Genomic DNA, 12,532 nt, shown 5'->3' on the forward strand with positions numbered 1-12,532 from the left:
TTTACTTTTTTAAATGAACTTTGTGGTTTAATGTGGAAACATCAGTCTGTCAAAACAACACAGACAGAAACAAGAGGAGAGCTCACTGACCTATATGAAGTCCCACTGAAAGTCGATTAGGTTCTTCAATAGTGTGGAGACATGTGCATTCACTGTGGAGAATTTTTCGGGACAACCTTTCCCGGTGGCCTTTGTGCCTTTTTCGGGATTTATGCCAATGAAGCGCCTGCAATTACAAGCGTCAGAGACTGAATGAAAAACTATAAGGGACACCTTGTAAGCTTAAAAGGGTAGTTTGGGTTTTGCACATTATGTTAATAACTAGTACTGACATCATGAGGTATTTTGTCAAATTTTGCTGCCTGTTTTTCAATATCTTGGAAGTAATTTACTTGTTAAAAATTACAAGTGTATTACTATGCACAGGAGACAGTATTATGCCTCTATTCAAGCTTATAAGCAGTGTGATTTGAAAATCAGCTCCACTGCAGTAATAATCTAGCATAAAAAATAAATAAATATAAATAAAGATGCAGTGAGATCAGACAAAGGCATAAAGCAGCTCATGTATTTCATTTGTATTGTTCTTTTAACGTTTTTGTTGTGTTGTGGCTTGCAAAGTTTTTGTTATCTGACCCCCTGTTCTGCTACTCATTTTTGCCCAGCAATTACCTAGCTGGCAGGGAGATTTTTGATCACAAGCCTGACATTAACTAAGGCAGGCCTGTGATCAGAAATCTCCTAGTCAGCGGGTTAAATGTTGGGCAAACAAATAGTAGCGGAACATGGGGTCAGGTAACAAAAACTTTGCAAGCCACAATAAGCAACATAAGATGGTTTTTAACATAAGATGGTATCGCTCACAGGTATTTACTCAAAATAGGAAATACCATCTTGGTATAAATGCAAACTATCCCTTTAGGCAAAGTAATGGTTTCTGGTGATGCAGGTTTTAGCAATTATAACTCAAGAAAAGCTATAATGACGAAAAGGAAATTCAAGCAGTCTCACCTCTAAATGAATTCCAGAGTACAGGCTGCTTCTTCTTGATATTGGAGGTTAAGCATATAGTATATTGCAAATACAGCAGCAAGTCCCGTCAAAAAGGTTGATGTGATGCCTTCAGATATGACACGACCCTCAAGCGTGATCATCCAGCGCCCAAAAGTGACTTGCCCAGTTCCACCTGAAAATTCAAGTAATAGCAACATGCATCTCACCTTGCATAAACATCTGTACATTCAAAGAAAAATAGAAATGTAATATGTCAATCAATGAAATGTATACCAAGTAGAATCAGGCGAGGACTTGCGGGTACAGTCAGGGTTGTCTCAACGTCAGCTGCAGTGGCACACACCTGTAGGGAACAGACATTTTGAAAGATGTTTTAAAGGGTTAGTTCACCCAAAATGAAATTTCAGTCATTAATTACTCACTCTCATGTCGTTCCATACCCATAAGACCTTCGTTCATCTTCGGAACACAAATTAAGATATTTTTGATGAAATCTGAGAGGTATCTGAACCGCACATAGGCAGCAAAGTCATTGCACTTTTAAAGGCCCAGAAAGTTAGTAAAGACATAGTTAAAATAGTCAGCGTGACTACAGTGGTTCAGCTTTAATATTATGAAGCGACAAGAATACTTTTTGTGCGCAAAAACAAAACGGCGTTCTGGCGTTAAAATATGTCAGAAAAAAGACAAGTATAATGGCTGATTTTGGTTACAACCTGTATCAATCTTTGCACCTAAATGTCTAATCGCAAATCAAGTTATCAAAATATATGTTTTTGCTGTGGATATTAAACACTAAAACTATTCTCATTTTAAACATATGTCACCTTTAAACTAACTTTAAATAATCGACATTTCATACATCAAGTTTGTTTAGTGATTTTCTGTGGAATTTGAAGACATTAACAATGAGCAACAGATTGTTAACTGGCCAGTTTTCAACAACGACGTCTTAGTTTAGAGATGATCTAAAACAAACTTGATAAAACCTGGTGACTAAAATGCGTGTATATGTTTGAATTATTCACACATTTTAGCGGTGAAGAGACGTTTACAACCTCGTGACTGTAAATGTGTGTAAATATGTATGAAATGTTCACATTTCAGCACTGAAGGGCCATTTAAAACCATACACTCACTAGCTCGACAGCTTGCTGAGCATCGATGTCATAACATTACTTCTGGTAATAATACCTGAATAAAATACTGGTGAGGAATATAAGAAAATGCTTTTAATTACCGTGTAGGTACAGATGCAGATGCAGGTCAGTGCAGTTGAAGGACTTCGGATGGCGAATGGCGATGTAAAGCAGATGTCCTTCGAACTTTCCTCTTCGTGAAAAAAGTGCTTTACAAATGACGTTTGTAAAAAAATGTCATCACAAGTAGGCTACCTGACTGAAAATTATTTTGGATGCTAGAAAATTGCAAATTAACCAAACTGACAAAACATAACGCACTTTGACCAAACTTGTACTCGCAGTTGTACACCCAATTAAAAAAATATATATATATATATATAAAAATACTGCATTGTACTGTATTTAACACAGCCCATAATGCACCGCAAACAGCAAAAAACCGTATTACTTAAATACAGTAGAGTACTGTTAAAAATTGGCTGTAAATTAACAGCAATTTCTTAAACTGAAAAATATTGCCCATAATGCATTGTTTTCTACAGAACATTACTGTTTTAATGGAAATCAGTATGTTACTGTCAGATTTTGGCTGTTTTTTTACAACAATTTTTTACAGTGTACCTTTAATAACAAAAACAAGCATTTTAAAAATTGCTGATACTGCAACATATGCTAACCAGACATGGGACATGCTTTTACCCCATGGGTGCGTTTTCCCCCACTCTACCCTACTGTGGAAAAAGTCTGTGCAAGTCGCATGTGTCAGTAGCTGAAAAATGAAATATGAATGTATAGCGTGATGTCAGGGGTCATTGAGCGTTTGAACCATTTAACATTCTGATGGTCACTGGATAGAAACTTTTCCTCAATCTGGGCGTCCTACATTTTACATTTCTTTGAACTAGCTCTTCTAGATGCTCTTCAGGAAGACATTAACTTAGGGACGAGGGCTGCAAACTAGCTTTATGCCATATGCCCTATGTACATGGCATCGGTTGTCTGTGTGTAACAATGCCTAGTGTATTGTCCCTGTTAAATAAATAAACAAACAAATAAATAAATAAATAATTTGTTGACCAAAGACTTTTCAATACCATGTCAAACAAAGACATTCGTACAGTTATTAATAGGTCCCAGATTTCTTTGTGTGAGTTTTTGGAATAACATATTTAGCGATATAGAATGGGAAGGTTTTTGGCTTCTTCAACAAAAATTATTTTACATTCATTTGATCTCTGAGCCTGATATAGGAGTAGCTCATCCTGACAAGCTCAATATGGCCATCAGAATGTGCTACCACCTTAATAAGTGAGGTCAAATTCATAATTAAGCTGGTGAATTCATGACCACAGAGAGCCAGGAGACCAGTTTAATGTCATCTTTATGAAATCATTGTCCTCCAGAAAGCACTGTCTTCTGGGTTTCGTGAGTTGTTTGGTTAGGTCATCACATCAACCCGACCACGTTCAGAGATGGGCAGCCTGTAACTGATCATGAAATCACTGGAGATCTTACAGAAAACACAATTTAACAGTCAAACCAAGAAAAACAAATCAATCTCTCAGTCTAGTTGATGATAAGATAACAATAATATATTAAAAGTCTTACCGCTCATTTAAAATGTAACTATAACTAAATACAGTTACTCATATTTTGCATTTTAAATAGGCCTACATAAACGTTACTTGTATTTTGTTACTCCCCAACCCTGTGCTTGCGCCGATATAGCTATATTCCTTACTATGTTTCAGCTTAATACTTGCCTCTTGTGTAACAGCATGTTGTTCACTCAAGCTAAATGTCTGTTTTAGAAGAAGCAGATTAAAGTGATTATTACAAGGTGACACTGTCTAGAATATTTAATTCTGAACTGAAAGTTTCAGTTTGAAACCGGCAAAACATTCATGTCTCTCGTAGGCTACCACACATCTTGTTTCACATGCAGCTGGTGCCATCTTGTGTTATCATGTGCTGTAAAATGATCTCAGAGGTGTTGTTTTCTTACGTTGTTAGCCAGCACAGTTATTATTCAGCTTAGAAATCATTTTGTTGAGGATGTTTGATTTTTAGAGGGGATTGTTAAAAATCGAAAGTGAAGTCACAAACTCATGTAGGGTTACTTTTGAAAACAAAGCAAAGTTGTTATTAATTTACACTAATATTAAAGAGTCCATACAAAGTAATAGCCTACATATGGAACTCTACATGTTTTTTTAACCCCAAGTTTAATCATAATCCCTTGAAGGCAGGGGAGAGAAATCATTTACTGAATTTAGCATCACATATGATATCGCAGTAGAGATACATTCCTATAAATGAAGATGAGATTGTTTCTTACATCTTTTATGCAATGAGGCATGATTTTCAGCCTTTACATGCATGGGAAGACTATTAGTCATGTGGGAAAAAATATACAGAAAGTATGTTCAGTTGGTTAAAATATGGCATATTGAGATTGACAGAACATGACCATGGACACAGGTTAGGTCTTTTCTGATCTGACAAATCATCATCTTTATCAGATGAAGAGTCATTGTGAGCTGTGGGACAATGATAAGCCTGGTCAAATGATCTTTAAGTTTCCTTTTAGCAGCTCCAATACATATGAAATGCATTTTTCAGACAATAAGTTTACATATGAAAGCCCAAAAGAAATGCCAACACATCTCTGGAGCTTTTGAGACTACATCCCGAATTCTGGAAATGTTGGGACGTTTTTTTTTTTTATTTGAATAAAATGAAAACTAAAAGACTTTCAAATCACATTAGCCAATATTTTATTCACAATAGAACATAGAGAACATAACAAATGTTTAAATGGAGAAATTTTACACTTTTATCCACTAAATGAGCTCATTTCAAATTTGATGCCCGCTACAGGTCTCAAAAATGTTGGCACGGTGGCAACAAAGGGCTGAAAAAGCAAGAAATGTTCAAAAGATTCAGCTGGGAGAACATCTAGCAACAAATTAAGTTAATTGACATCAGGTCAGTAACATGATTAGCTATAAAAGGGATGTCTTAGAGAGGCAGAGTCTGGCTGCATCCGAAAACTGAAAAATGCTGCCTTCGGAGAATACATTACAAGGTAGGAAGGCATCAAGGCACATCCGAATCCAAAGTTAGCTTCAGTTCCTGTCTCATGAAATACCTTCATCTGATCGATTTTTGAAGGCGGCATAGATGAATCCTTTGCTGCCTTGGATATCCCACAATCCTGTGAGTTCCATTCCGTGACGGTTGAGCTAAAAAATAAAGATGGTGTCTGAAAGTTGCGTTTGGTGGTTAGTTTGTGTGTAAATGTATATTTCTGATGAACTTTTTGCACTTTTGATGTTATTTCTAGCGAGAAATTAGTATTACAATAATTAAATATTCATTTAGTTATCACCAAAACTCCTTCTATTTTGTTGTAGATCATTAAACCGTCACGCTGCCTCAGAAGCCTGTCCGAAATCAGTTTCGTGAGGTGCCTTCGTGCAAAAACGCTGCCTGCAAAGTCATTGCCTCATAAGGCAGCGAAGCAGCAAGTCAGCTGCCTAAGTTTTCGGATGCAGCCTCTGTCATTGAAACCACATTGTAAACACAATCCGCCGTGCCATCTGAAGATGCCAACTAAAGCTCTATCATGCAAAAAGGAAGCCATATGTGAACATGGTCCAGAAGCGCCGTTGTGTCCTGTGGGCCAAGGCTCAATTAAAATGGACAGTTTCAAAGTGGAAAAGGTCAGACGAGTCCAAATCTGACATTCTTGTTGGAAATCACAGATGCCGTGTCCTCCGGGCTAAAGAGGAGGGAGACCTTCCAGCATGTTATCAGCATTCAGTTCAAAAGCCAGCATCTCTGATGGTATGGGGGTGCATTTGTGCATATGGTATGGGCAGCTTGCATGTTTTGGAAGGCACTGCTGAAAGGGTGCTGAATTGGTCTGCCTGCAGTCCAGATCTTTCACCTATAGAGAACATTCGGCGCATCATTAAACGAAAAATACGTCAAAGACGACCACGAACTCTTCAGCAGCTGGAAACCTATATCAGGCAAGAATGGGACCAAATCCCAACACCAAAACTCCAGAAACTCATAACCTCGATGCCCAGACGTCTTCAAACTGTTTTGAAAAGAAGAGGAGAAGCTACACCATGGTAAACATGCCCCCCCCTGTTAGATGCATAGTTAGATGCAATAGTTTGTGGAGAATGGAAGCTAAAGTGCGCTTTGAAGGACAAGTCGCCGCCAGTGAGATCACTTGCATTTTTTTCAGTGGAAATAACTTTAAATAGGCCTATGCGTAATTTTTGCTCATAAAGGTAAGAGTAATAAATGATTTGGAACTGTAAAGGGTCTACGTTTATTTGTGTGTACTCACAATATCAACAAAACGTTGTGCTTTTATGCTGCCGTCTCGTCTTGAACAGGACCACTTCACAAAAATGAACCAAAACTAAGCGAATACAAGCCTACAGCGAATACAAGAATTTTACTGCACAGAGATGAGAAATAATAAAGGCTTTAACATTTTATAAGATTTCAAAAATGTATTCATGCTATGAAGGTAAGATATTGATTATCGAGAATACCATTACGATGTCATTTAAGAGATTAAACTGCCTGAACAGTTACGATAGTGTTTATTTGTCAGCATTTAAATGTACAGGTACGTGTCTTGGTACTTTTCGGATTACCAGACTGCATATGAATTTATATGTTCTTTAATAACATAAAACAGTATGTTAATTCCGCTATCATTATTTATGGTGTTGCAATTATTTAGTTTCTCAGTTTCTGATAAGAATGAGGCAGGAGAGGTTTCTGTGAGAGTCTAGCACATATAAAATGAGCTTCACCGGAAGATTACAAGCTGGCTTATCTTTATCCGGAAGTTCTAAATAGCGCTCCATGCATATGGTCAATTGATCTGTGATTTACTGAAACTATTTTGAGGAGATATTATTTAATACATATTCTCAGTGAAAGTAAACAATGAGTTTTAAATAAGACTTTCAAAATCTTACCTTCTGAAGCAGCTATTATGGGTTCCAAAGACGTCACTTCCGCTATGCTTGCTGCCATATTTGTGTCCGATGTGACAATGATCACAGCACATCTCTATGAGATTTATAATATTAATATATTGAAATAATAAATTACCTTTTATTTCCCACACCGATCCCCGGACTTGATTGTATTTTTAGGATAGCAAGTGTAACAGTTAGGTCATGTAGGGTAGACTGAGTACATTTGAGACGTGTACAGTTAAAACACCTTAAATAACTTGTGTACACAATAACCCAGAGCCGTGATTTTTGCTCCACACATGTGTATTAGTGTTCTCTTTGATTGTGGGAAATTTGAAATGTGTGCGTCTTTCCACTCCGAAGATATTGGCAAAAGTTTTTTTTCCCAAGGTGAGATTTTAATTTCACTATGTCCCTTCTTCAATGAATATCTTAGTATTCTTTCATGATTGTTAAACGTAACATCTATCACTGCAAACGTTACTCTGTGCTCTAAAAATAGACATATTGCATGACATTGTGCCATGCAAGGTATTTTCATAATCTAGAGAAATGTCCGAGCATGTCATTGGGGTACGGTTGAGACACAGTGTATCAACTGTACCCGGATTGGTCTCCTATTGCTTCACATGCTGTTTAGTTGTACAGTGTTATGATAATAGGATAAAAGTCACATTTACAAAAAAAAAAAAAAAAAAAAAGAAGATATTTGTGATATTTCAACTGTCTATTCTTAATGGACATGTCGGTGGCCCTCCCCCTCATCATCATCACCACCCCGTCCCTTATTCGCCGCCCTTCACCAGGCTCCCGACTGGAGTGGGTGGATGAGAGGAGGGGCGTGGGATCAACGCGGGCTGGCGGCGTGTGATGAGGCACAGCTGGACTGAATGAAGCCTTATCACCGCCGCCGTTAAATGCCGAGCGCGCCTCTCCTCGAGAGACCGGTCTCTCCCCCCGTGCATGCACGCTGGTGTCCTCGTGGGTCCAGGAAGGGTGGGACGTCGCGCCACCGGAGATGTGAGCTGCAGAACCCGCGGTCCGGGAGAAAGCCGCACCCGTATTACGGCCGTCGCGCCAGGATGCCGGGCCGTTCAAGTCCCGCCAAAGGCCGAGGAAGAAGAGGAAGAGCCGCTGCTCAGAAGAAGCCGCCGCCCCTCGTAACCGGACCAGAGCGGGAGCGCGTGCGGCCACCGGACTCCGCCCCTTCCCTGGACCCTTCCCTTTCTGAACACTGCCCTCCTTCACGAGCCCCGCAGTACAACGAGGACACCAGATCCCCCCTGTTTCGTTGGACACTTCTTCCCCCTGGACACTTTATTTTAGTAATTTTGTTTAATAAAAGCCTCTCCGAGGCCTGACGCCACACCCACTGTGTCTGTCGTTGGCTCCTCCCGTCACTATATATATATATATATCTATACACATATACACTTAACTGCAGACACAAACGACATAGCCTATGTGGTACAATAAAAATATTTTAGCGTCCTTTATTCTCATATAAAGAATCACAATTGTCTCTTATTATCCTTTTCTGACCGTAGGTTAGCTGCCAGTGCTGCCTTCTGATTGAAGCCAACAATTTATTCCGCTGATCTAACCTCTTTGGGATCAAATAAAATTGTCGATCGGGGTTTTTCTGACAACTGTTGTTACAGCACAACATATCCCGGGCATATTGTAACCTTGTGAACCTTCTGGGAGTGTTTCGTTGATCTTCCTCTGGTAGTTGTGGCTGCTGTGACCATAGACTGACAGGTCGCGCAGCTGTGACTCGGACACAAAAATGGCAGCGATAAAACACTGTGACGTCACATGGAACCTATGGATTGGAAGTGAAAGCAGAAAAAGATGAAGAATGCTGTCCTTCAGTCAGCACTCACAATTGCTCAACAGTGAAATATACAGGCTTGTTCCATGAATTTGGGTCATTAGCGATTGTTCACTGCTTTACAAGTCAAGTCACCTTTATTTATATAGCGCTTTTACAATACAGATTGTGTCAAAGCACTTAACAGTATCAAATTGGAGGATAGAGTGTCAGTAATGTATAATGATAAGATTAAACACTCAATTTTCAGTTAAAGGCATTTCATTATTGAATTCAGAGATGTCATTGTCTAGCTCAGTTTAGTTTAAATAGTATCTGTGCAATCAAATCGGCGATAATCGCTAGAAATTAAGTGTCCCCAACTGAGCAAGCCAGAGGCGACAGCGGCAAGGAACCAAAACTCCTCTGAGACATAATGGAGAAAAACCTTGGGAGAAACCAGGCTCAGTCGGGGCCAGTTCTCCTCTGACCAGACGAAACCCGCAGTTCAAAAGTTTATATTTCTATTTTAATTTTGTTGCAATTTCTAACAATAGTAGTATTATGTAGTTAGGTATTTTATTATATTTTAGTTATTTTGTTATTTTTGGTTGATATATCTGGGGATATATCTCTGGGGTCATCCGGGCGTCCTGGTCTCCGCCGACGATCAGGGCCGCAGACGTCACCTCCGGCGCCGACCCACCATCTGATCGGACACGGACCGAGAAACAGACTAGGAAAAAACAGACAAACATTAGCGCAGATGCCATTCAACTTACGATGTAACGAGTACATCGTGTGTTATGGGGAGTGTTCCCGGTTCCGGTTGATCTAATTAATGCAGCCTAACAATCCTTTAACGGATTTGAATAATAGAAGCGTATTAATGTGTTATGTGTAAGCCAGGCTAAAGAGATGGGTCTTTAATCTAGATTTAAACTGACAGAGTGTGTCTGCCTCCCGAACAGTGTTAGGTAGACTGTTCCAGAGTTTGGGTGCTAAATAGGAAAAGGATCTGCCGCCCGCAGTCGATTTTGATATTCTAGGTATTATCAAACGGCCAGAGTTTTGAGAACGCAGCGGACGTGGAGGACTATAATGCGATAAGAGCTCGCTCAAGTACTGAGGAGCTAAACCATTCAGGGCTTTATAAGTAATTAACAAGATTTTAAAATCTATCCGATGCTTGATAGGGAGCCAGTGCAGTGTTGACAGAACCGGGCTAATATGGTCATATTTCCTGGTTCTAGTAAGGACTCTAGCTGCTGCATTTTGGACCAACTGTAGTTTGTTGATCAAGCGTGCAGAACAACCACCCAATAAAGCATTACAATAGTCTAACCTTGAGGTCATAAACGCATGAATTAACATTTCTGCATTTGACGTTGAGAGCATTGGTCGCAATTTAGATATGCTTTTGAGATGAAAAATGCAGTTTTACAGATGCTAGAAACATGGCTTTCAAATGACAGATTGCTATCGAACAGCACACCTAGGTTCCTGACTGATGAAGAAGAATTGACAGAGCAGCCGTCAAGTGTTAGATAATGTTCTAGGTTACATGTGGGGTTTTAGGTCCGATAATTAACACCTCTGTTTTTCAGAATTTAGCAGTAAAAATTACTCGTCATCCAGTTTTTATATCGACTATGCATTCCGTTAGTTTCTCAATTTGGTGTGTTTCACCGGGCGAAGAAATATAGAGCTGAGTATCATCAGCATAACAGTGAAAGCTAACACCATGTCTCCTGATAATATCTCCCAAGGGTAACATATAGAGCGTGAAAAGTAACGGCCCTAGTACTGAGCCTTGAGGTACTCCATACTGCACTTGTGATCGATATGATACCTCTTCATTCACTGCTACGAACTGATGGCGGTCAGATAAGTACGATTTGAACCATGCTAAGGCACTTCCACTAATGCCAACAAAGTTTTGTAGTCTATTCAAAAGAATGTTGTGGTCGATAGTGTCGAACGCAGCGCTAAGATCCAGTAGAACTAATAAAGAGATACAACCACAATCAGATGATAGAAGCAGGTCATTTGTAACTCTAATGAGAGCAGTCTCAGTACTATGATACGATCTAAATCCTGACTGGAATTCCTCACAGATATCATTTTCTCTAGGAAGGAATATAATTGTGAGGATACTACCTTTCTAGTATCTTTGACAGAAAAGGAGATTTGAGATCGGTCTGTAATTAACTAGATCTTTGGGGTCAAGTTGTGGTTTTTAATGAGAGGCTTAATAACAGCCAATTTGAAGGTTTTGGGGACATATCCTAATGACAATGATGAATTAATAATAGCCAAAGAGGATCTATGACTTCTGGAAGCAGCTCTTTTAGTAGTTTAGATGGAATCGGGTCTAACATACATGATGTTGGTTTAGATGATTTAACAAGTTTATACAATTCTTCCTCTCCTACAGTAGAGAATGAGTGGAATTGTTCCTCAGGGGTCTATAGTGCGCTATCTGATGCGATACTGTAGTTGACGGCTGCAGGATACAATTTTATCTCTGATAGTATCGATCTTGGAAGTGAAGTAATTCATAAAGTCATTACTGCTATGCTCTTGGGAAATGCCAACACCTGTTGATGCTTGATTTTTCGTTAATTTAGTTACTGTATTGAATAAATATCGGGGTTATGTTTGTTTTCTTCTAGAAGAGACGAAAAGTAATCAGATCTAGCAGTTTTAATGCTTTTCTGTAGGATAGGGTACTTTCCGCCAAGCTAAACGAAATACCTCTAATTTAGTTTTCCTCCAGCTGCGCTCCATTTTCCGGGCTGCTCTCTTTAGGGCGAGTGTGCTCATTATACCACGGTGTTGGACTCTTATCCTTAATCTTCCTTAAGCGTAAAGGAGCAACCGCATCTAAAGTGCTAGAAAAGAGAGTCCATAGTTCCTGTTACATCATCAAGTTGTTCTGAGCTATTGGATATGCTGAGGAACTGAGATAAGTCAGGAAGATTATTTATAAAGCAGTCTTTTGTGGTAGAGGTAATGGTTCTACCATATTTGTAACAAGAAGTTGGCTTTACAGCTTTAGCTATATGGAATATACAGGAGACTAGATAATGATCTGAGATATCATCGCTCTGCTGCAAAATTTCAACGCCACTGACATCAATTCCATGTGACAGTATTAAATCTAGAGTATGATTTCGACAATGAGTAGGTCCTGACACGTGTTGTTTAACACCAATTGAGTTTAGAATGTCTATAAATGCTGATCCCAACGAATCTCTGTCATTATCAACATGGATATTAAAATCACCAACGATTAGGACTTTATCTGCAGTCAGCACTAACTCCGATAGAAGATCAGAAAATTCTTTAATAAAGTCTGTATGGTGCCCTGGTGGCCTGTATACAGTAGCCAGTACAAACATCACAGGGGATTTATCATTAACACTTGTTTCTTTGGATAACGTTATATGAAGCACCATTACTTGAACGAATTATACTTGAAACCCAACCTCTGAGAGATACTGAAAATATTTCTATAAATTGTAGCAACACCTCCCCCTTTACCT

The 12,532-nt window shown here is 39.1% G+C and overlaps 1 long non-coding RNA gene across 1 annotated transcript; it reads right to left on the reverse strand.

The window, feature by feature from the left end:
• Positions 1 to 276: 276 nt before the first annotated feature.
• On the reverse strand, positions 277 to 2,496 carry LOC131534591 (uncharacterized). The gene is made up of 3 exons (XR_009269385.1): positions 2,255 to 2,496; positions 1,288 to 1,357; positions 277 to 1,186 (listed from the first exon to the last, which is right to left on the reverse strand). It is a non-coding gene; the product is annotated as an uncharacterized LOC131534591 (long non-coding RNA).
• Between the last annotated feature and the right edge of the window lie 10,036 nt (positions 2,497 to 12,532).

This window comes from Onychostoma macrolepis, chromosome 25, assembly GCF_012432095.1.
Source record: "Onychostoma macrolepis isolate SWU-2019 chromosome 25, ASM1243209v1, whole genome shotgun sequence".
Taxonomy (NCBI): Eukaryota; Metazoa; Chordata; class Actinopteri; order Cypriniformes; family Cyprinidae; genus Onychostoma; species Onychostoma macrolepis.